Genomic DNA, 27,265 nt, shown 5'->3' on the forward strand with positions numbered 1-27,265 from the left:
ATGTCTGGACGGAAGTGATGGTCGTTTGCGCATACGACGTAGACCTGATATGGTTTCGTCCAATACACACTGCTCCCACCTTTGGTGTTTCTAGAGAGGACGCTAACCAGCACTCAGTTCGTGCCGAATTGTTAGACCCTTGTTTTGCTGTTCTTGCAACAGGAAGCTGATGCGTTGTCCCAACAAGATAATGCTCGCCCACGCTCTAGCCCTGAAACTTAACGTGCTCTGCAACACGTGCAGCAACTTTCCTGGTCAGTACGATCTCTGGACTTGTTTCAAATCTAGCACGTGTGGGATATGATGGAACGAGAAGTGACTCGTGTGACTGCTCAGGCAACAACTCTTATAGAACTACGTGAACAGATCTAGGAGACGTGGCATAACGTATCCCAGGACAGTATTCGCCATCTGTAGGATCGACTGCATGCCAGAGTCAGCCTCTGCACTGCCGCCCGTGGAGGATATACAACGAATTAATATGACTGTTTCAGCGTGGGTTGAAATCTGGTACCTCAGAACCGCTTGCGCCATTTATTTGTAAATGCAGTCGTTTCTTACTCTCCATATGCACTGTTGCAACAATAGATCTTGAGTTAAACGGAAACCTCTAAAAGTGTGTAGCAATTTTTATGGAATAGTTTCGTTTGACTATTATACGCTACTACACTTCTCGGACGTTCATACTTGTCGTTTCTCCAACAGAGTAGCACCATTTTTTTAAAACAAAATGTGTTTATGATTTTAAAACCCCTGAATTTATTTTGACTTTGCAAGTTTCATACTTGATGGTATGCTGTGTTGTTACTGTATTCGTGTTCGCATATGCCAGCTGATCCTTGTGAATCCCATTGGTCCTATTTATGTTGGGATACTTATCATTGCACCCTTGTCTCATAGTCATGTTTGATTAGTTACAATTTTTTTCTGCGATTTTTGGTTGCTAAGCTTGGCTAGGCATTCAAGGATTGGAAATTAATTCATTTTTAGAAACATATACATTTACCCTCATATTCTAATAGTTCTTAGCATAAAGCTTTGCATGATAGTGTTTCTCTTTACTGTTTAGTTTTGTTTCTCATTACTGTTTAGTTTTTGATGTAGCTTTGTAATTACTGTGAAATCTTTGTTTGATAGTTTTACTATATTATGTAACGATGGTTAGTCTGCCTCCACAGCTGACTTATCAGTGCAACTGACTGCCATGTGAAGGTTACGGGTCCGATTCCCAGTACTGCCAGGGAGTTTTCATCGGTAGGACAACTCGAACGGGGTACACTCAGCCTTGTGAAGGCAACTGGGGAGCTACTTGATAGAGTAGTAGCTGTTGCATGGTCAAGGAATGTGACAACGACCGGGAGAGTGGTGTGCTTGCCTTCCAATGACACTATTGGCAGAGGATGACACGGCGATCGGTTGTGCCCGATTGGCTCGTCATTGGCCAGAACGCGGAATTTTACCTATCGTCGTCTATGTAACGATGTTTAGAGTTTTTGCAATTGCATACATTGCTTACAGATTGCTAGAATACTAGACGTTTTAAACACTTCGTCGGCGCAGAGCCTCTTGTCAGCCCTGTTTTCTTCCTTTATTTACCACGCCGCTTAGGTTTTCATTATTCAGCACCTCGGATGATTTCGTTGCTGCACGTTTATGGTTCTTTGTAAGAATATTGTGTTGTGTATGGTTTGTTGTCCGCCGAATGTGCGACTTCCTCTGCACTTCCCTGTCCACCCCCCCCTCCCCTCCTCCGTCACCGCGCCTCTTCTCCTACCCTGTTCCACGTTGTACTCCTTTCCTTCTGCCCTTGAATTTTTGTATATATTTTATGTTTAGTTTTTTGTTCCTGCCTCTGCAGTATTTTCTGTATCATTATCAAGGTGTTTATTTCTGTAGACGAAATTAGTGTCACTGTCGCTGTACCAAAACAGCCTCACTTGGAAGCTGGCTGTTTCTGGTGATTACGTTTTGTAACGGCGACTCTCCATCAGCTGACCACTGATGGTGAGGATAGACATATATGACTCCATACTTCGTATAAAGGCTATTCTATTTTGTATGCATAATTTTTTAAATATTTTTTATAAAACTTTCCTTATGTTTACTCTGGAAAACTTTCGTGAATTACGATTATACTTATGGCTTTTTACTTTTGTTTGGTAGTCGTTCTGAAGATCGGCTGTGCCTGAGACATGTCAAAACAATAAAATTTTTAATCAAGTGGCCAGTTCATTTTTAACGACGTGTTCAGCAGTCACATACATCCTTTTAAGTATACGTCATGGTTGCAGACATTCTACTCGATTTTATGAAGCACTTTAAGGGGAGGTTAACACTGTAGCAAAGTCAATTACGAGCCAAAGTTCATACGGGTGCCCAAAGTCGTCGATGAACGATTACATAAGGGTTAACTCGCTCTAGAAGTCATTCTACAATAATACTAATTTGCCTTAAACTTGTCAAACGTTTTTTTTTTTTTTCGTTGGTTTAGATGAGAACATTGAGAGATTGAAATGGAGGATAACTACAGTTCACAACTGAGGAATGCGTAAGTTGTAGTTTACATAGAAAAGCGTTAATAATCTATGTTTGCGTACGATGCTTATCATATGCTGTTTTGTTTTTAGAGATTATGGATAACAACACTGAAATGAATGACACACATTTCGATGTCGAGCTGAGGGCTATAGTTAGTGCAGTACTGAAATTCAAACCTCTTGATTATGCTTTACTTAATTTTTTTCTACTGGAGTGCAAGCTGCCCGGATGGGGACTTGGGGCTACAGCAAGACGTATGCAATCGCAATCACCACACCCTGGATCACTGCGATCACGACGGCGTTGGCCATCACCCGGCCAAGGACTCGCACTGACTTCATCCACTACGAAGTTACAGTAATCCTACTGCTAGCAACAACAGTTCTCTGACGCAGCCTATTAACCAGCACCAGATTAATCGCATGCCAGGTTTTAATTACTTTGTGGCTGAAGGCGCATTTGAGGAAAGGATCTTGCATGCCCATATTGACAACAGTGTGGCTGTGTACTGCAACAATACATTTTATTTCAAGTAGGTACCCTGACTGAACATGTCATTTCGATATTAGACATAAGACTATGTCTCAGAAAATGAAATTCATCTTTGTACATGAATTACCTGTGAAAGACATTTTCGATTCTTTTTTTGTTGTACTAATTGAACTGATATTCCTTCCTTCTTCTTCTTCTTCGAGTATCGACGATAAAGGTTGTTGCATAACTGTAACTTGCGTTCCGTTTTAAATAATAATGCTGTTTGAATTATATCCTATTTATTTTGGTAGGATAGCACGCAAACTTCAGTTTCTGTACTAAAGAGGTTTATTTTTTTACAATTTTTAGCCTGTGTATCAGTTAGAAGTAGTCAGTTCAGTGACGCGACGATTGCGTGCCGTAAGCATGCTGTCGTTTTCCCATTTCAACACTTGTAAGACGAATCTGCAGCTTATGCTTTAAACTAAGTCCGAATGTGTTTATTATTATTATTATGCACAACTAACACTTTGCCTTAAGAATTAAGAACGCGGTTTCTCGTCATCAAGCTCGCTGCTGTCCGATGACGACAGCTTGACTTGAAGCTAATTCTTGCATGAGAATGAAAGTAAACTCATCCGATTAAAAAAACATTTTACGCAGTAAGAAAAGACTATATGTTTTCTTTTCTTATTAACAACGTAATGTATCCTTCTGTACAAGTTTAAAATAACAAAACCCATACAGCAGAGCAAAGGTGATACCTCATGATACAGAGACCATATCATGTTCCTAAATGTGTGTGTTCCATTTTGAAAGGAGAAGTCTTCAAAATCATCTAAGATTCACAGTATCCCACCATAAAGGGAAGTGCAGCTCCATGCTGCGAACTCACTTAGCCCCCAAAAGAAGATGGTAATGGTGCTGAAGAGAAAAGAATCGTCTACATTTGGAGGGAAAATGGTGTGATGTAGTGGGGCATTTCAGCTGCATAGTAATTCCGAACTTTTACGTCGGTATCATAACGAGGAAATGCAAAGGGTCAATCTAGATATAGTAGGGATCAGTGAAGTGAAATGGAAAAAAGACAAGAACTTCTAGTCATATGAATATAGCGTAATATCAACAGCAGCAGAAGATGGTATAACAGGATTAGAATTTATTATGAAGGTAGGGTGGAGGGTGTGTTACTGTGGACAGTTCAGTGATAGGGTTGTTCTTATCAGAAGTGACAGCAAACCCACACCGACAAGGATAGCCCTGGTATACATGCCAACGTCGCAAGCTGAAGATAAAGATGTAGAGAAAGTGTATGAGGATATTGAAAGGATAATACAGCACGTAAAGGGAGATGAAAATCTAATTGTCATGGGGGACTGGAACGCAGTTGTAGGGGAAAGAGTAGAAAAAAAGGTTATAGGACAATATGGACTTGGGACGAGGAATGAGAGAGAAGAAAGAGGAGAAAGACTTGTTGAGTTCTGTAATAAATTTCAGCTAGTAATAGCGAATACTCTGTTCAAGAATCACAAGAGGAGGAGGTACACTTGGAAAAGGCTGGGAGATAGGGGAAGATATCAATTAGATTACATCATGATCCGACGGAGATTCCGAAATCAGACACTGGATTATAACGCGTACCGAGGAAGAAGTATAGATTCAGATCACAATTTAGTGGTGATGTTGAGTAGGCTGAAGGTTAAGAGACTAGTCGGGAAGAATCAACATGCAAAGAAGTGGGATACGAAAGTACTAAGGAATGATACAGCAATAAGGAATAGCTCAGTAGGTTAGTGAAACATGGACTGTGGGAAAACCAGAACAGAAGAGAATCGAAACATTTGACATGTGGTGCAACAGACGAATGTTGGAAATTAGGTGGGCTGATAAGGTAAGGAATGAGGAGTTTCTGCACAGAACCGGAGCGGAAAGCAATGTGTGGAAAACACTGAAGAAGGGTAACTTCCATGGTGCTAGAGGGAGCTGTAGAAAGCAAAAACTGTAGAGAAAGACAGAGACTGGAATACATCCAGCAAATAATTGAGAATGTAGGTGGTAAGTGCTACTCTGAGTGGAAGAAGTTGGCACAGGAGAGGAATTCATGGCGGCCCGCATCAAAGTAGTCAGAAGACTGATGACTCAAAAGGAAAAAGATGAGAGTGAGCCAATTTTCCGAAATGCGGGAGAGAGGGTCCAGTACAGCGTTCAGCCGTGTACTCCACCTCGACGTACTATCACATGTTTTTGACGCAGTAAAGGGGAGGGGGGTTCCAGCTATATTCCGCTCCCAGAAGATGCAGCTAAAAAACATGGCTGTATAAATGCCAAAATTAAAGACGACGAATTTTGCATTGCATGGCCAATTCTGACATGCGAAATGAAGTACATGAAACATTCAGAGTGTCCGACTAGGTGCCACACCTTTAATGTTTGTGGATTTCATAAAATTAATGGTATTGATTTCCGCATTACAGTTTAAAACGTACCCAAATATGAGAGAGAGAATACGGGCATGGCAATCCACATTTACGTACTGTTGGAAGAAGAAAACCAGCCAGAAGATGTGCATGATGTGCAGAAAACAGATGCCAAAAAAAGTAAATTTCTGACCCTTCTACTTCGCAAAACCAACCCCAAACACATAGACCCTTTGAGCGGGAAAAGTAGCATTATATATGTATAGAAAACATATCCCACCTACTTTCTTTCCTATCGTCAAAACATGGTGCACGGCATTATTGCCCTGGACCTCTCAACTCGTTAGTTTTGAGTGAGCATTTAGAAAAGTTTCTGATAGATTACTCTAGCCAGGAACCAGAAAATGTGGAAATGACTACCGACGCAAACAGTTTCTTAATGTTGAAGAACAGCCATTGCCAGGAAGATTGCCCCTTTGTAGGATACACAGACTTTGAGAGCACCATAGCTTCAGTGACATGCTGCGAGGGCGATCCGACTGCCTCCCAATGCACCTTCACACAGCGTCACATACTATACGTGGCGTAGAATGAAGTTGTATCACATGACTCAAATCTCAATTATTTCCATTGATATGTCAAGGACAATCCTGCCAGGTTGTTGCTCACTGAGTCTGAACAAGCTGAAAGACGTGTTGATTTGATTTATCGCACCAAACTTCTCATGGCCGAATCGCAGGAAAAGAACGAATTATACAAGAAACCAGTTCGCTGTTCTATTTTTCGGCTCCAACAAGATAGAAAAATGGAAACACCACGTAGAGACCAGTGTTATATAAGGGGCAATTTTGCGAAGCAGGGCACATGTATGTAAACCGAAATATCAACTATCATTACATATACACGTTTGTTCCACAATTTGAGCATATATGATGCTCACTTCCTTGTTTAGCACTTGGTTGATATAGGCTAGTGTTCTACCTGAGAGCGCGGAAAATACATTTCGTTCTCCAAGTGAACAATGCCGAATATTACGCAGCGGCTCCTGGATTATCTTCGATTTATACACATGATGCTTCAGAAACGTGTTTACACACTGCATCAGAGATAATGCACCTCACTAGAGCTGCACATCCCGATGATGCAAGGAGTCAGCTCACGATGATGAGGGGAGTGTTCACACATGAATATCTGGATTTGATAGAGAGACTCAAAGAAACCACACTGCCTGACTTAGATGCTTTCACCAGTGATCTTACAGCCAATGCCATGACATATACAGAGTGTGGGCATGAGCTAAATGTTAGGCAGGAATTGAACATCCCTGATTTATGGGAGTATCCATGACTTTACATGGATACAGATGTACGCTTGCTTGCAGATATCTTCGAGAAATTCCGGAATGTAGGCATAACCACATACACGCTGGATACTGCCTTCTATTACAACGTGTCAGGGCTTTCGTGGAACATTATGCTAAAAACATGTGTCAGCATCGAACTACTTACCGATATCGATACGTTACTCTTTCTTCAATGACGAATGTATGGGAGACTTAGCCAATGTATCCATAGGCACGCCAAGGCATATAATTCGCGAATGAGTGAGGAGGAGTACAAAGCATTCGACGATTCGACTTGCATTCTGTACCTGGATATAAACAACTTATACAGGTATGCCACGCCACAATCTGTACCGATTGGAGGATTTTGATGGTTACTCGATAAAGAAATCGTCAGATCACGTAAATTGTAAGATTTTGATGCGAATTCTGGTTTAGGATATGTCGTGAAAGCAGAACTGGCATGTCATAGAAGTTTGAGTGACGCACACTGCCGTTTACCACTATGTTTGGAGCGACATGTTCCATGTAGTGATTCGGTCCACAGACTGGTGATTATGTTGGGATAGTAGGAGATCACAATGCACTATAGAAACCTCTAGAAATGCATCAAATTGGCAATGAAACTGATTAGAGCCGCCTGCACTATCTCCTTCAATCAGTCACGCAAGCTGAAGGAGTGTCTTGATGTTAACACTGAGATGAGGGCTTGCACAACATGTGACTTTGAAAAAAGATTTTTTTAAACTAGTGAAAAATGAAGACTGGGCAAGACATCGAAGAATTTGAAAAACCACCACGAAATTCACGTAGTTACTCGCTGAGACAGGTTTTATAGCGCGAGGGATCATACCGCCCCGCCAAATTCTGAATGGGCCACCATCTTCAATGAAGAACTCGTCACTCTGCAAATGCAGAGTACTACTTTCATTATGAGTTTTTAAAACCTCATTTTGCTCATTCGAAGTTACTTTACATGAATACAGACAGTTTCATCTATTGGCGAAAGGATGCAGCCCTTACGAAGTAACAAGGTGCTACCCCGACAAATTTGACAAGTCTGGATATGCAGCCGATAATCTTTATGGCATAACATGTCAAAAATAAGATTATCGGCCTAAAGGAAGACGAGTGTAATGGGTCGCAGATTGTGGAGTTGGCAGATCTTAGATCAACATGCCTTTCAGACAGGTTTTACCCACAGGCCAGTGAAGCATGTGTATCGTGAGACCTCAGTCGCTATCACGATCGATGATTATAAGGAGTACCTCCTCGTTGTTGTTGGCAGTGCTCAATCTCCAAGTAAACATTCAATCGGGAGGCCATGTTGTACACATTGTATCGCAATTGAAAATCATTCTGTCGCACAGTGACGACAAAAGGTTCATTTCTGATGACGAGATCGAGTCCCCAAGGTACTCAAACGACATTGAGGAAGAGGGGTTAGATTTATGTCTAAATAGTGAAACTACAGTAGTGTATGCCGAATAGTACGAATGATTTGTCTTAGTGTAAATATGTGTATCTTCCATCATTATTCGTCCATGTATCCGCGATGTTTTTAATTCTTGTTCCTATATTTCGGCTGACAATCTTTCAACCTTTATCAAGGTGAGCCGCTTGCAAGTTTTTAAATCACGTCACACACAGTGGAGTAAACGTGCATGCGTTAGAGATAACACTGTTGGTAAAAAGAGCCAAGCGCAGAACCAATGAATCCTGAGTGCTTATGAAGCGTGTTGTATAGATAATTATGGACTGCATAAGGCTTAGAATATTTACTTTGAGAGCTCAGACCTGAAATGAGAGTTTCCATAATTTTTCGAGCGGGAAACCCTCTTCTCGCTTGAGCAGATTGTCTCCTAATCGCACGGCTTTCTTAACCACTGAATCCCAGTAGGATGATGCTTTGGCCAGTATCTTAAGTTTACTGTGATCCATGGAAGGCCAGTGCAACAAAAGTTTTCAGCCACTACTGATTTATTAGGCTATAGAAGGTGGGTGTACCGCTCGTGTTCAATGCAGCTTCCTTTTACAGTGTATTGTTTGTCTTATGTTCCTTTCACTACACTCACATGATATTTCATACATACCTGCCTTTCGTCAAGCAGATCTTTCTTCAGACTCCAGAAGAGCTGCCGTTTTGGACGGTGGAAAGAAGATCAAATCCACTTTATGTTTCTTTATTCTTGCAATTTCTGAAGAGATGTTTCCCAAATACGGCGGAAAGGCCATTGATTTTACTTCTCTTTCTTCTTCCTCTTCTTTTTGTTGCAGAACTCACTTAATTCGATGTTTTGTACATCCTGTCTTATGGACGAATATATCAGTTCACTCTGTAAACTGCCAGCATCGGACACTACATGAGCTGTATGTACTAAAGTTGTAAAGTACACTCATAGTCCGTGAAGGATGGTGGGCGCTAGACACATGAAGTATAAATCGGTATGACTGAGATTACAGGAAATTCTTTATGCTAAAACCCATCTTCATTATGTCGAAATAATACATTCAGAAAGGTTGGACAGCCATTCATTTCTCGTTCCATTGTAAATATGATTTTTCAGTGAATGGAGTTTAGCTGTATAAGAAACTCGATCAACTTGTCTTCGCCGTGAGGGCCAAACTATGGATGTGTCATTGACATATCTTCAGAACACTGTCAGTTTTAAAACTGCAAAGTTGAGTGTTTTCTCTTCAAAATTTTCCGTAAGTAAATAGCAACTGTGGGTGAGAGAAGACACGTGTGTGTATGTGTGTGTGTGTGTGTGTGTGTGTGTATGTGTGTGTGTACGAGTTGATTGCACGCTATGTGTGTGTCATTGTATATACAGCGTGATTCACTGAAAACTTGCACCGTAAATATTGCGAAAACTGAAAGTTTTATTGATGTGCCGTTTTCACAGGATGTATTAGTAGTCATGGCCTCATATTGTTACTCAATGGACAGATTGTAATAATACTTAGGGAGTGTATTTTTTGTGCAGACATGCACTTTTTTTAAATGGATCAATGCTTAAACTCAAAGTAGGTCAAATTAGAAACTCAGTGGTGTTTGTTGCAGGATTGTAGTGCGAGCCATTTACGAGATATCGTATTGTGAAAAGTTTCCACATCGACACTTGTGCAATACCTGTGGTGGCACCCAATGAAGAACAACACAAGTGCATACTCTAGTTATAACGATTCTGACCAGTTTCTGACCATCTCAGGTTGTGTCCAAAATGACCACCGGCTGCGACAATATTGGTATGGAATGACTTCTGCACAAGTGCTAGCATTTCACCAGACATCTTCTTTGATATGTAGTTACAGACAGCGTCTTTCAGTTTTCCCCACAGAAAAAAAGTATGCAGGCGTAAAATCTGGGGAATGGGCCAGCTAAGGTACAGGTCCTCTGCGGCCAATTAAACGATTTCGAAACAATTCGTGAAGATGCTGTAGTACTTCGTTCACTATGGATTGGACAGTCATCATGTTGGTTCCTCCTAGTCTACAGAGGACGTCTTCTATCGTCCATGGAAGATGGCCTATTAGGAGGCTGCGATATTTATGCGTGTTCATTGTTCCTTCTATGAAACACGGGCCTATGAGGTGATTGTTCACTGCCCCACACCACACTTTCACACTCCATGTCTTAATGTCCATGTTCATAAGTTGATACAATTATCATAATCCTTTCCATGCAACTCTTGATGGAGAGAGATGTGATAATGATGGAACCTGTATCGATGGAGAATGCATAGGACAATTGCCTGACTCATTCCACTTCCTTGTGTACCCACACGGGAGGTAACATGCGGATCAACTGCAACAGCACCAGGAACATTAATTCCCCTCTCTACTGTCGTCATATGTTTCATTCCGTTTCATTGCATAGGTGTTACAGTACCAATTTAACGTAACTGGTTGAAGAGGTTGACAACTGCCGAGATGGTTAATGTATACTGGGATATCCTGCTGCATGCACCATACAAGAACGAAACGCATTCTTCTTATACCCTCTGTACACCAAGAGCATGTCGGCTTTTCCTGCACTGGTAAATCATATCGTCCACTCACGACCTACTGCTTGGACGCTCACATACTAATTGATTAGCAAGTCGCAGTGCACTCAAGGAATACGCAAGAACACTGTAAGTAAACATAACAAGATCGTACCTAGCAACTACGCACGCTGAATGGCGCATACAAGTGTCGGTGTGCAAACTTTTTACAGTACGATATCTCGTAAACGACTCGCACTAGACTCCTACAACAAACACCACTGACGTTCTAATGTACCATACATTTAGTTTGTTAATGTCAATAGGCATTGTTCTATTTGAATAGTGTCTGTTTGCACAAAAATACACTTTCTAAATTTTTTACAATCTGTTTATTGACTAACAGTACAAGCATGTGACTACGAATCCATTCTTTAAAAACCGCACATCAATAGCACTTTCCATTTCTGCAATGTTTACGATACAAGTATTAGTTGATTCACCCTGTACAATTCACTCTGTGTATAATTTTTTTCCTTGCTGCTGGTCGTCCCAGGCTGTGTTATAAGTGGCATCTTTTATTCGTCTTCTGTGTAAAAAAGTCTCAGTTGTCAAACAAGACATTGCAACAAATGACAACTGTATCAAAATAGTATATACCTCTCTCTAATATTGTTTTGACTGAGAACTGTAACATATCACCATGGAAAATGTGCTACATATAAACTCTTTTTTTTATAAATATGTTAATTTTATTCCAATGCTACTAGTCTTCATTAATAATGCAAAAAAGGAAATAAAAACATATATCTGGACATAATGCACACAAAATTTTGCTAACACAGAGAATGTATATATCCACTGCCAGAAGAAAAATACAACGGCAACATCCTCAAGGAGGTCATTTTATTGCCAAGTGACGTCTGTTACAATTCAGCAGTAATTCTGGGAGTTGTCACTTCATCATGTGTCATACGTGTTGAACTGGTGAGAGATCTGGTGATCTTGCTGGCCAGCACAGTTGTATTACACCACGAAGAATGCACTGCATCGCCGCTGTCATGTGTGGACATGGGCTGTTCTGCTGAAAAGACGCATCTCCATCTTGTCGAGGGAACTACCGGTACCAAATGTAACTGTGAGTTGTAGCGGAGGGACTGAATGATGTCACCCAGTCACTACTTCTCACACATTACTTCGATTTTGACTTGCGTCTTTACTATGTGGACATCCATAGCCTGGTCTGGAGGTGTGGGTATGTTCCTCAGACCAGTCTTGAAAGCAGCGACACACCGCCGATTTATTGTACCTAGCATGTGCAGCAATCCGTCGATGTGTCCATCCACCATTCCATGGGCCCACAATGTCAAACTGTTCAAATGGCTGAAGCTGGCCAACAGGAGCATGCACTCGTCAGCTGGGCATGGTTGTAGGCTAGAATGAATGTTGCAAACACTTTTAACCTCTTAGTTCAGCACAGTTACTGACTCAAGAATCAAAAGAGAGGGTGCACAGACAGGCCTCTCAAACTCCATTTGATGGACGATGACCGTAACGAATGAATAATTTTTCTATACTTTTCTTAATTTTATCTATCATATTAGGGCACAGAAATAAGTACAAATATGCATGTAATTCCTTAGCAGCATCAGGTACTGATGACACATCTTACATAGTATGTAGATATGTCACTGGTTGCTGCTCCGTTGCTGAGTTGGTGTAGGATGATAAATCTGATAAGGTGTTCCTCTTTATTCTCCCTGAGGGCAGTGTCTGATCTCTCATAACTCTTCACGATATAGATCAACTGACGTACAGATCACAAATGCCATCTCTTGATGACTAGTAATCATGCATGAATGAGGGGGCCAGTGGTGGGGGTCACACCAATGAGGTAACTTCCTGTCATCACACAATTGACCTAGAGGAGTGGGATGGGTGATATATGTCACGGTGTCAGGTGATGCACTCATATACTTAACCAATAGGACAATGACTCGCCCATTGATTTAGTTTTTGCCGACATTTTTAGGCCACATAATTCGCCTAGAGATGTGTGGCTGTCCTTATCCCCCTCAATCAGTAGCAAGAATTTCCTGCCATTTTTAAATCACATAGTTTCCCTAGAGATGTTGGGTGGATGGTAGAGGATGGGGGAAGGGGAAGAGGTGACCTTGACACGTGTCATGATGTGCGACCTTCAGATTACAATACGAAATTGGCGTAGATATGTGGGCAGTATATCAGGTTAAGCTGTGATCTTAAAATGATAGGTTAGGTCAAAAGGTCCATAAAGTATTGACGTTGAATGTCCAATGTTTCACTACTAACTTCTGCCAACTTTTGGTTCCAAATTTTTGAACACTCTTTACTTATTACTTTTTTCTTTTTCCTAGCTGCTTTATCAGCAGCTTTCTTAACCAATTTTTCTGTATTGTCCCATTTCTCATCACTATTGTCTGTTTTAAGTATTCATTCCAGAAAGTTGTCCAATCTCTTTTGGTACAGGGACTTGACACTATCTTCACGTATATCTCGCGAAGAGACCATGAGAATAAAATCAGAAAGATTAGAGCCCACACAGAAGCATACCGACAATCTTTCTTTCCACGAACAATACGAGACTGGAATAGAAGGGAGAACCGATAGAGGTACTCAGGGTACCCTCCGCCACACGCCGTCGGGTGGCTTGCGGAGTATGGATGTAGATGTAGATGTAGATATATACTTCATAAATGTCTTCTTGTGTTTTCTGTCGACTGAGATCGCTCTTCCTCTTCCATTTGGAATATATTTAATATATTTCTATATCTGGTATTACCAAGTAATGGTTTGACGCTACATGATATAATCTGAATATCCCTGTATCTCTTACCCTCCCTTTTACGTTTTTGTGGATAACCTCATTATCTATGATCGAACTGTAGCCCATAGAAAATAGTGTACATATCTGAAAATTTATTCCCGAAAAAATTGTTATTTTGAGTCTATTAGAAGTTATGCATGGCACGAGGGGACACTGGTTCAATTGCTAGAGTTGTCTTCGTTTGTTTCAGGCTTTCTCGCAAACTCACAAAAAATAAGTTTCAGAAGAAATTTGAGTGGGTTTTGAATTTAGTCGTATTTATAAAGGTAGTTCAACTGATTGAAATATTCTAGTGTGTTTTCTACTTTGCTAGTGTTACTGCTGGTTTTGAGGACAGAAAATTTAACCTATGTTTCGAACTTCAAATTTGGACGACACTGGTACTTTTACAGTCATTTTATAGCTCGTCTTATAGTTAGTTCGGCAATTTCAAGTTTTGAATTTGTTTTATTTAATTTTGTTATGTGGTTGCAGGAACTGTACTTCAAAAATGGTTCAAATGGCTCTAAGCACTATGGGACTTAACATCTGAGGTCATCAGTCCCCAAGATTTAGAACTACTTAAACCTAACTAAACTAAGGACATCACACACATCCATGCCCGAGGCAGGATTCGAACCTGCGACCGTAGCAGCAGCGCGGTTCCAGACTGAAGCGCTTAGAACCGCTCGGTCACAACAGAGTTGTACTTATGTAGCAGTATTTTGCTACGTTTATTTTTGTTAAGGCGTATTGGAACAGTGTATTTATACGTTTATACTGCGAATTGAGGATGAGCACTCTGTTTCTTAATAATAACATGTACTGGAGGCTGATTGAATGCTGAAAGTTCATAACATGATTCTCTTCCATACTTGTGATTTTGTTAAGGCCCCTAGTAATTCTCTTCTATTGTTCATTGATCAAACAGCATATATTGTTCAATTTCAGTGACTTCTTTTTCCCATTTTTAACAATGAAATGTTTTTCAAACTACCTCTGAGGAATTATGTGGTTTTCAACAAATACAGCAGGGCTTATTGTGAGTGTACGATCCAACCCACAGAATTCGAATACAGGCCAAGCTTATTACCCAGCTATGTATGCAGACTGGTAGAGGAGTCCTTACCCAAAGATTTCCTTTTAGTTCGAACCTGCGGGAACTTACACGTGTTACAGAAAGGCATCTGTTTTTCCTTCCTGTGGGCGTCCGCAAAAATTTTTCCAGGTGTAACCAAGAGTAGAAAATAATTCTTGCAGGGGTAGAATTGGGGCGGAGGACCTCTAAAATTGCCATTTTTAATGCGAACGTTTTGGTCAGTTTTGACATGTCATACCATAAGAACTAAGGTTTACTGGTGACACTGAAAACTAATTGTTTCCCTGAGAGCTAGTAGTTAGCCATTCAGTACGTGAATTAAACTTTGTAATTCAGATTCCAGGGGGGGGGGGGGGGGGGAGGGGGGGGGGGCGTGAAAAATGTCCTGTCTTCCTCCTGGATCTCACTCCTTTGCAGGCGCCTATGCAGTAATCAAGAATCTCCTATCTTTGTTTAATGTTAAAAGTAAAGATAAAAACACTGATAGGTCTGATTGTTTATTTCATTTTTCCAGTTTTCTACCACTTTATTTGCTCATACGTGTTGTTTTACTCTACTTTAACTGACGAGGTATTCTCCTGTATATTTTTTCCATGGGGTTTCTCTCTGTTCTCTGTGATGGGATGGCAACCACGTTCATATTGTTACTCTTCAATTTTTTTTATCGTGACAAATTTTATTTACTGAGACCACCGAAAGCGTTGCAAGGATCCAGCTGTATTTTAAACGGGCGTCGTTTCTTTTGAATGTTTCTACTCCAGTGGTTGCACCTCATAATTTCCCTGAATTCAGTATGATAAGTGGGGGAAGGACTATGATCAGTAGTATCCGAGTTGTCAGTGTCGTGCATCATAGCGAGACTGGAGACACTAATTAAAAACTAGTCCAGTGACACATAAAACCAATCGGTAGACTGATTCCGATGCGTAAATTAACAGTTCTCTCACTGAGATTTCAATGTGTTATTGTGCCTCGTCTCCTAGACTGGAGCATGCGAATGCAACATGGACGTAAATTGTTACTTTTATTGTATTTTATGGTTTTGTAGACAGGATTAGCATGTATTCTTGGTTTTCAAACAGTATTTTGAATTGCCCATTGAAACTAAACTCGCCTTGTGTGTGTTTTGTCGTGTGGTAATACGCTGGTAAATAGCTGTAGCAGATTTCTTGTTAAGTCCGTTGAAAGTCGCCGTGTTTATTTGCAGATTGGTTCGCCAATCTCCCCCAATCTCCCCAGCGTCTCTCCAACCCCACGTCGACGTAGTGTTGCTGATACTTCCTCTAGTAATTAGAATGACTAGAAAGAGTAATATTTACGTTCGAATCTCACCTAATTATTTATCAGAGACGAGCACTCGTTTATTTCTTCCTTGAACACAACTTTTACTCTGACTACCGAGTCCTAATACGTAACATTTACAATTGTAAGTGCCCTTCGTCTTTATTGGAGCAAGAACAAAATTGGAGTCATTAACATTACATTCAACAGCAGAGATAATAAAAATGGGAGATAACGCAATGACAATGTTCTCTTTTCTTGTTCAAGGCGTAACGTCTTCGGTTCCTACGCACAGCACAGTATCTGACATAGTTTTCTCTGTAATGAAAAGTGATTTATGGACGCACTTATGCGACCTAACACAGTGAAGAAACTGAGAGAATTTAACGAACACTCCCACTCGTCTACATAAGTCTGCAAATAGCTGGAAGAGAGATATGAAGACCTCAAACCAATTAAATGGTCTCCCCTTCCTTTCAGATTCCCCGGATCTAAACTCAACTGAATTCTATGAGGCTGCTTTAGTGGTCGTGTTTTCATGGTGCTCATGGCGCAGATACGTCACCAAATGTGGGAAGCACCACAGAAATCACAGTCTCATATAAACACCATTACGTGTCCGCGCTGGACTGATTCACTTTCACCTAATTTAGAAACTTCGGTTATTGCTAAAGGTCTTTGCATATTACGTAGTAGCAGGGTTTCATATAACGTTTATCGTCAGCATATAGCTAGAAAAGTAACAGCTCTCTGAAAATTTGACCTAACTTACTACAAGAGAAGACCATCTATAACTTAATGAGCAAGTCTTCTTACAAAACCGTATCAGTAATAGCAACAGAATTGAAAAAGCAGTATCTATCTTTCGTTTCGTCTGTGGTTCACTATCAATAGAGACCATCTAAATGTGTCAGAAAATTTATACTAATATACTTTTAAGTCAGTATCTTTTTCCTAAGGAATGAATGCCAGAAGAACTTGAAATCTGTTCAAAAATGGTTCAAATGGCTCTGAGCAATATGGGACTTAACATCTGAGGTCATCAGTCCCCTACAACTTAGAACTACTTAAACATAACTAACCTAAGGACATCACACACATCCATGCCCAAGGCAGGATTCGAACCTGCGACCGTAGCGGTCGTGCGGTTCCAAACTGAAACGCCTGGAACCGCTCGGCCACAGTGGCCGGCTGAAATCTGTATACCTGCACAAAAAAGACGGTAAGGAGATTTATGTGGAACAAGAAAGCGATGAACGTCGATATACGCTGTCTTTACTATTCAGTGACCGGATGATTAACTTTTTACAGGAAGATGTGATACTACCGTAATGTGACAATAATGACCATGTTTTCCTATAAGAGCATAACGTTACCGACCATACGTATATTTAAAGAAAACAGTACATCGTGTTCGGCATATAAGGATAATATATTGTAATAATGTCGGAATATAGTTATTGTAATTTAAAATGAATCGCTTAGTCTATATAAATGTAGATTTTACTGAAAGAAACAATTTCTGTTTTTCATTAGATGCGGGACGACATGAAAGCTGTGGTGAGGTGATTTGAAATAAAAGTATACATAGCGCAGTCTGCTGTCAATAACATAGCTAAAAACACTATTTTACTGAATTTTTAGAAGCCAGTTGCACAGTTAAACCAATGGCAAGGTGTCACCGAAAGGAAACAGCATTTAATACTTACTGGAAATACCATATAAGATCAACAATTTTGAGACTTTCTGAAACACACTGTGTCCATCCAGAGTTAATGACGCACCATAGCTTACTAAACACCAACGAATAGCGACACCTTCTTTATCATTAATTCACAAGTCTGTTTTCAAATGGTTCAAATGGCTCTGAGCACTATGAGACTTAACTTCTGAGGTCATCAGTCCCCTAGAACTTAGAACTACTTAAACCTAACTACCCTAAGGACATCACACACATCCATGTCCACGGCAGGATTCGAAACTGCGACGATAGAGTCTGTTTTCCTGTTGACAACTCATACGGAGGGAAATTTATTTATAAACTACATGTGTTGCACAAAATTAAGTATCTCGCAATAATTTTGCTTTCTGTACGAATGTTAGTTGGTGTTTCATACACACTGAAGCGCCAAAGAAACTGGTATAGGCATGCATATTCAAATACAGAGATATGTAGACAGGCAGAAGACGGCGCTGCGGTCGGCAACGCCTTTATAAGAGAAGTGTCTGGAACAGTTGTTCAAGCGGCTACTGATGCTGAAATGGCAGGGTATCAAGATGGAAGTGAGTTTGAACATGGTGCTATAGTCGGCGCACAAGCGGTGGGACACAGCATCTCCGGGGTAGCTATGAAATGGAAATTCTCCCTTACGACCATTTCACGAGTGTACCATTAATATCAGGAATCCGGTAAAACATCAAATCTCCGACATCGCTGCGGCTGGAAAAAGATTCTGCACGAACGGGACCACCGACGCTGAAGAGAATCCTTCAGCGTGACAGAAGTGCAATCCTTCAGCAAATTGCTGCAGATTTCAATGTTGGGCCATCGATATGTGTCAGCGTGCGAACCATTCAACGAAACATCATCGATATGAGCTTTCGGAACCGAAGGCCCAGTGTACTCTTGATGACTGCACGACACAAAGCTTTACGCCTCGCCTGGGCCCGTCAATACCGAATTGGAATCATGTCGCCTGGTCGGACTAGTCTCGTTTCAAATTGTATCAAGCATATGGACGTGTACAGGTATGGAGACAACCTCATGAATCCATGGACCCAGCATGTCAGCAGAGGACTATTCAAACAGGTGGACGGTGTGTAATGGTGTAGGGCGTGTGTAGTTGGAGTAATATGAGACCCCTGATACGTCTAGATACGACTCTGACTGGTGACACGAACGTAAGCATCCTGTCCACCTGCATTGATTCATGTCCGTTGTGCAAGCCGACGGACTTGGGCAATTCCAGCAGGACAATGCGACACGCCACACGTCCGGAATTGCTATAAAGTGGTTCCAAGAACACTCGTTTGAGTTTAAACACTTCCGCTGGCCTTCAAACTCCCCAGACATGAAGATTATTGAGCATATCTGGAAAGCCTTGCAACGTGCTCTTCAGAAGAGATCTCCACTCCCTCGTACTCTCACGGATTTGTGGACATCCATGCAGGACTCATAGTGTCAGTTCCCTCCAGCACTACTTCGGACATTATTTGAGCCCATGAAACGTCGTGTTGCGGCAGTTTTGCGTGATCGCGGGGGCCCTATACGATATTAGGCAGGAGCATCAGTTTCTTTCGCTCTTCAGTGCAGTTTACATGTATATATACACATATAAGTTTTCAGTTACTAAAGGACACAGCCAATCAGTTGACGATTTTTATTTATTTTTGATACCGCCAAGGGTTTCTTCTGAAGAGCAAACAAGGAGTTACTTGGGTTGCACTACATAAAACATGTTACATCTATCACGATCTGAGGCACTCAAGTCACACACAGACAGTATGCTTAAAATCCATTAAAACTGTAAAATTTAAAATTAAAAATAAAAACTAATACGGCTATTGAATAATGTTTGAAATTGTCGGTTCAAAAATTAAAAATAGGCATATCCATTGATTTCGTTTTACTTTACCGAACCCGTAGGAAACTTACACGTATTATAGAAAGCCGTCTGTTTCTCCTTCCTCTGGAGTATGGACTGTAATCATCCATGACCGTCAGCAAAAATTTTTCCAGGGATGGGCAAGAACCTTAAATAACCTTTCTCAGAGGGGGTGGGTCAAGATTTTAAAATTGACGTTTGTTTTTGGTCTGTTTTGTCTATTTTTGCCTGCCGGAGTGGCCGTGTTGTTCTAGGCGTTGCAGTCTGGAACTGCGCGACCGCTACGTTCTCAGGTTCGAATCCTGCCTCGGGCATGGATGTGTGTGATGTCCTTAGGTTAGTTAGGTTTAATTAGTTCTAAGTTATAGGCGACTGATGACCTCAGAAGTTAAGTCGCATAGTGCTCAGAGCCATTTGAACCATTTTTGTCTACCTTTAATATTACAGTTTTAAACGATTGTAATCATATTGCCTGTGTGTGACTTGCGCGCCTCAACATGTGACGGGCGTAACATGTTTTACATTACGTGTTCCAAGTAGCTCCTTGTTCTTCTAAAGAAGATACGCTTAAGAGTATCGAAACTGGATCAATTCTAAAAATAAATGAAAATCGGTGACTGTGTACGTCATCAATTGGAAACTTATGAACAATTGTTTTCCACTGCCATGTTCAAGATTGTCAAGAATGGCTGATATAAGTAAATGTTTAATCGTAAAAATTATCGCCAAAATGTCCATAGAACCTAAAATACTATGAAAAGATAAAGCAGAACGACACTCACTACCAGATTGTTAAAGCCACTAACTTTAAGCCTATTCAAGAGAAACATAAGAACGGATGCCATTTCAGTGTCAGCTATCTCCATCAAAGGTCCATCTATCACGAATCTTAATTTGTGTGTAGGTTACCACCAAGGATTTTAGCAATTACGTTACATTTGTGTAAATCAGAATGGCACAATAAGAATGGTAATACCTTCGTCTTTTTGTTCTCGTCAGATTCCAAACATAATTCTTTTCATATACATGCGTTAGGTAACTTTAGTTTTCCACATGTTATGGGGATATGAATGTGACATGATTCTTCCTAAGCGATTAAAACATTGGACTGACATATCAACCCATCTACATTTGTTGCCACCGTAATTCGTACGGGAACAATCGGCGACAAAATGGGACGCGGTTTATCCGCAGGTAACTTCTGTTATGAGTCTTCAGAAATTAATAGATGAGTATACTTATAGCGACCGCTGATATTCGATTGTGTAGTGGTGTCATTGCTAGCCTGGACAATACGCCGGTGGCAGCGGGTGAGTTTTCCTGTCACTGTGGACAACTGGAGGTCGTGTATCAGATCCAGCGTCTACAGAAATCTCCAGAGGAGGAAGGCAGGCACACTAGCCCCACAATGTTTTTAACAGTCCTGTGGCAGCCAGTTGGGAGTGTTTACAATTGGTAACGGTAACGACCTGACTGTAAAGAAGTAGGGAAAAACGGAACGAGACAGGTAGGCCAGGACGGTGGAGGCGGTTTGGTGTGTTGTGTGTGTGTGTGTGTGTGTGTGTGTGTGTGTGTGTGTGTGCATGATGTGAGAAAAAGTGAAGGCGCGGTTGCAACAGCGAACTAGTGTAGAGAGGCAGCGAGCAGACGTCCAACCGACGAAACGGTAAGACACTGAGCCATTTCGTGTGTATTGCCTTAGTGTTGTTGGGTGAACTTCTATAAGACAGAACAAACTTCAGGGACTTTCGATGTGGTTCGGGAGCCCATGACAAATAGTGCATCTATTTTTACTATCTTGTGTTTTGATATGTTACTGTTGACGACTTAACAAAAAAAGACCATTACCAAAAAGTTTGAATTGTGGCACATGTCATGCCCAGGCACTTTCAGAAATGTCAGAAAATGTAATTTTTTGAAGTTACCTTATACTACCTAAAACTTCTTTTATGCTTTAATAGCAATATAAAGTGTTAACAGAAAAAGACAGTTAGCATGTAGTTGGGACTAATGGCGCCACAAAATTCTAAAAATGTCAAGAAATACATATGGTGCAACTGTAGCCAGGGCAAAGGCACCACAGGCGCAAAAATGAGAGCTGGTGCCAGTGCCATAGAGGTTCGTCACTTGCGCGGGTTCCACCAGCGCCACGGGCGGCGGTGAGGATGAAGATATCGAATTCGCCTCGGCCAACCGAGTACAATCCACCAACGACCGGACAACAGACAGAAGCCTACTCGGAAAATAGTGGAGCAGCTCTCGCCGAATTGGTTGTAGATCACCGTCCAAGGCTGACTTAGACGGAGAATGTAGTTCAGTGAACTCTTAGAACTGAACAGACAGTTGTTATAAATTGCATTTTTATGTACTGTGAAGATTACTTACGACTATTTGCAATTAGCCACTGAGGGCCTTTTTTGTGTTATATTACAAGCAGTGTTGCGGACTTCATTATTCAACAAGTTACAATGGTAAGTAAACCTAAACTTCCTGGCAGATTAAAATTGTGTCCCGGACCGAGACTCGAACTCGGGACTTTTGCCTTTCGTGGGCAAGTGCTCTACCAACTGGGCTACCCAAGCACGACTCACGCCCCGTCCTCACAGCTTCACTTCTGCCAGTACCTCGTCTCCTACCTTCCAAACTTTACAGAAGCTCTCCTGCGAGCCTTGCAGAACTAGCACTCCTGAAAGAAAGCATATTGCGGAGACATGGCTTAGGAACAGCCTGGGGGATGTTTTCAGAATGAGATTTTCACTCTGCAGCGGAGTGTGCGCTGATATGAAACTTCCTGGCAGATTAAAACTGTGTGCCGGACCGACACTCGAACTCGGGACTTTTGCCTTTCGCGGGCAAGTGCTCTACGAACTGAGCTACTCAAGCACGACTCTACCAACTGAGCTACTCAAGCACGACTCACGCCCCATCCTCACAGCTTCACTTCTGCCAGTACCTCGTCTCCTACCTTCCAAACTTTACAGAAGCTCTCCTGCGAACCTTGCAGAACTAGCACTCCTGAAAGAAAGCATATTGCGGAGACATGGCTTAGGAACAGCCTGGGGGATGTTTCCAGAATGAGATTTTCACTCTGCAGCGGAGTGTGCGCTGCTTGGGTAGCTCAGTTCGCAGGAGAGCTTCTGTAAAGTTTGGAAGGTAGGAGACGAGGTACTGGCAGAAGTGAAGCTGTGAGGACGGAGCGTGAGTCGTGCTTGGGTAGCTCAGTTGGTAGAGCACTTGCCCGCAAAAGGCAAAAGTCCCGACTTCGAGTCTCGGTCCGGTACACAGTTTTAATCTGCCAGGAAGTTTCGTATCAGCGCACACTCCACTGCAAAGTGAAAATCTCATAAGTAATCCTTTTTAACTCGTTTGTGTGACTTTTTTACTAATTTGTTGGAGTGTTGTAGAACCTTCGTTCTCTTATCCTCTTAGGTAACACACCTGAGCATCCCTGTGTACTACTGGCAGGGAGAAATGGTCTTAGCCGTATACTCCACTGAAGCCGTTGCACGAACTCACAAGCCTACCTTAACAACAGTGGCAACTCGGCCTCCACAACAGTAGCGACGAGGTCTTCACAAAACTGGCGACGAGACTTTAAAAAAGCAACCACATTATACTCTTTGAAACGTTTGACTTCCGCTTCATTTCGCATCATATTATTTTTATTAAATTAAACAAAAACAGAAATTTTTTGAACCCGGTCCGCAACGCTGAAAGTGAAAATGCGATCGCCTTCTATTATAAGTTTTTTCCTACATTTGCAGAACCTTTTTACAAAAACAGAAACTATGACAGCACTTATCACAATACATAAAGAATGTTTCGAACTTATCCCTAAAATATGTAATGATCAATCGGTCTTATCTCAGTACATAAACAATTTTTCGAACTTGTCCGTAAAAATATCTAATGGTTAATCGCTCTCGTCAAACACCACCTAGGAGGAAGGGTTGAACAACTGCGAGAACTCGAAGTTGTGGTGTCAGCGAGTAGCGACGAAAGTCAACAGGCGTACTGTGCTGTATGAACAACGTTGGGATTATAAAAAACCGTTATATCATGTGATCTTTATGAGATTGTTATTTACAGTCTGTTCAGCGAAGTGTGATCGGCATTATACACATATGGTAAAAAAAAAAAAAAATGCCTTAGTTCTTTGACAATCCAACAGAGGGAACCTTTGTCCTTCACGCAATGTCCATAACGCATTATTTTACCTTGAATCCTTGACTGAGATACACAAGACGCGACATGAGTGCAGCTTACGTGTCGCATTTATAAAAGTGTTTGATGCCGACTGCTAAATGTTGCTTCATCGATAAATATGAAGACTGGATACTGCAGGAAGAAAGTGTCCTGAAGCACCACAGTAGGATTTTCAGAACTGAAAAAGGTCCGTGTGTTTAAAAAGTCTTCTAATGACGATGTAATGACACAGAAATGGCTCCACTCAATTCCAAGACAGCATTTTGCAGTCACTAATTATTCATTGGTAGCCTTTTTTAATGTAATTTAGTAATGCGTATCTTAAACCACGGTGTGTTATTCTTTGTCGGATCGCTAGGATTGAATATATTTCTATTAACGTAATGCACTGCCAATTTTTCAGGTATATCACAAGCATTTCGCTTTATTTGGGAAGTATCTGCTGCAGACGGGAAAAACTTAACTACTCCACTTTCAGAACCACAGCTTGGTTCAAATTTTGCGCCAGGCATTTTTCCGATCTGTCTAACCTACTTGGTCTCAGCTGCAAGACTATCAAAAGAGGGACCAGAAGATCTACATCTACATCTACATTTATACCCCGTAAGCCACCCAACGGTGTGTGGCGGAGGGCACTTTACGTGCGACTGTCATTACCTCCCTTTCCTGTTCCAGTCGCGTATGGTTCGCGGGAAGAACGACTGTCTGAAAGCCTCCGTGCGCGCTCTAATATCTCTAATTTTACATTCGTGATCTCCTCGGGAGGTATAAGTAGGGGGAAGCAATATATTCGATACCTCATCCAGAAACGCACCCTCTCGAAACCTGGCGAGCAAGCTACACCGCGTTGCAGAGCGCCTCTCTTGCAGAGTCTGCCACTTGAGTTTGTTAAACATCTCCGTAACGCTATCACGGTTACCAAATAACCCTGTGACGAAACGCACCGCTCTTCTTTGGATCTTCTCTATCTCCTCCGTCAACCCGATCTGGTACGGCTCCCACACTGATGAGCAATACTCAAGTATAGGTCGAACGAGTGTTTTGTAAGCCACCTCCTTTGTTGATGGACTACATTTTCTAAGGACTCTCCCAATGAATCTCAACCTGGTACCCGCCTTACCAACAATTAATTTTATATGATCATTCCACTTCAAATCGTTCCGCACGCATACTCCCAGATATTTTACAGAAGTAACTGCTACCAGTGTTTGTTCCGCTATCATATAATCATACAATAAAAGATCCTTCTTTCTGTGTATTCGCAATACATTACATTTGTCTATGTTAAGGGTCAGTTGCCACTCCCTGCACCAAGTGCCTATCCGCTGCAGATCTTCCTGCATTTCGCTACAATTTTCTAATGCTGCAACTTCTCTGTATACTACAGCATCATCCGCGAAAAGCCGCATGGAACTTCCGACACTATCTATTAGGTCATTTATATATATTGTGAAAAGCAATGGTCCCATAACACTCCCCTGTGGCACGCCAGAGGTTACTTTAAAGTCTGTAGACGTCTCTCCATTGATAACAACATGCTGTGTTCTGTTTGCTAAAAACTCTTCAATCCAGCCACACAGCTGGTCTGATATTCCGTAGGCTCTTACTTTGTTTATCAGGCGACAGTGCGGAACTGTATCGAACGCCTTCCGGAAGTCAAGAAAAATAGCATCTACCTGGGAGCCTGTATCTAATATTTTCTGGGTCTCCTGAACAAATAAAGCGACTTGGGTCTCACACGATCGCTGTTTCCGGAATCCATGTTGATTCCTACATAGTAGATTCTAGGTTTCCAAAAACGACATGATACGCGAGCAAAAAACATGTTCTAATATTCTACAACAGATCGACGTCAGAGATATAGGTCTATAGTTTTGCGCATCTGCTCCACGACCCTTCTTGAAAACTGGGACTACCTGCGCTCTTTTCCAATCATTTGGAACCTTCCGCTCCTCTAGAGACTTGCTGTACACGGCTGTTAGAAGGGGGCAAGTTCTTTCGCGTACTCTGTGTACAATCGAATTGGTATCCCGTCAGGTCCAGTGGACTTTCCTCTGTTGAGTGATTCCAGTTGCTTTTCTATTCCTTGGACACTTATTTCGATGTCAGCCATTATTTCGTTTGTGCGAGGATTTAGAGAAGGAACTGCAGTGCGGTCTTCCTCTGTGAAACAGCTTTGGAAAAAGGTGTTTAGTATTTCAGCTTTACGCGTGTCATCCTCTGTTTGAATGCCATCATCATCCCGGAGTGTCTGGATATGCTGTTTCGAGCCACTTACTGATTTAACGTAAGACCAGAACTTCCTAGGATTTTCTGTCAAGTCGGTTACATAGAATTTTACTTTCGAATTCACTGAACGCTTCACGCATAGCCCTCCTTACGCTAACTTTGACATCGTTTAGCTTCTGTTTGTCTGAGAGGTTTTGGCTGCGTTTAAACTTGGAGTGAAGCTCTCTTTGCTTTCGCAGTAGTTTCCTAACTTTGTTGTTGTACCACGATGGGTTTTTCCCGTCCCTCACAGTTTTACGCGGCACGTACCTGTCTAAAACGCATTTTACGATTGCCTTGAACTTTTTCCATAAACACTCAACATTGTCAGTGTCGGAACAGAAATTTTCGTTTTGATCTGTTAGGTAGTCTGAAATCTGCCTTCTATTACTCTTGCTAAACAGATAAACCTTCCTCCCTTTTTTTATATTCCTATTAACTTCCATATTCAGGGATGCTGCAACGGCCTTATGATCACTGATTCACTGTTCTGCACTTACAGAGTCGAAAAGTTCGGGTCTGTTTGTTATCAGTAGGTCCAAGATGTTATCTCCACGAGTCGGTTCTCTGTTTAATTGCTCGAGGTAATTTTCGGATGGTGCACTAAGTATAATGTCACTCGATGCTCTGTCCCTACCACCCCTCCTAAACATCTGAGTGTCACAGTCTATATCTGGTAAATTGAAATCTCCACCTAAGACTATAACATGCCGAGAAAATTTATGTGAAATGTATTCCAAATTTTCTCTCAGTTGTTCTGCCACTAATGCTGCTGAGTCGGGAGGTCGGTAAAAGGAGCCAATTATTAACCTAGCTCGGTTGTTGAGTGTGACCTCCACCCATAATAATTCACAGGAACTATCCACTTCTACTTCACTACAGGATAAACTACTACTAACAGCGACGAACACTCCACCACCGGTTGCATGCAATCTATCCTTTCTAAACACCGTCTGTACCCTTGTAAAAATTTCGGCAGAATTTATCTCTGGCTTCAGCCAGCTTTCTGTACCTATAACGATTTCAGCTTCGGTGCTTTCTATCAGTGCTTGAAGTTTCGGTACTTTACCAACGCAGCTTCGACAGTTTACAATTACAATACCGATTGCTGCTTGGTCCCCGCATGTCCTGACTTTGCCCCGCACCCGTTGAGGCTGTTGCCCTATCTGTACTTGCCCAAGGCCATCTAACCCAAAAAACCGCC

The sequence above is a fragment of the Schistocerca piceifrons genome, chromosome 6 (genome assembly GCF_021461385.2).
Source record: "Schistocerca piceifrons isolate TAMUIC-IGC-003096 chromosome 6, iqSchPice1.1, whole genome shotgun sequence".
Taxonomy (NCBI): domain Eukaryota; kingdom Metazoa; phylum Arthropoda; class Insecta; order Orthoptera; family Acrididae; genus Schistocerca; species Schistocerca piceifrons.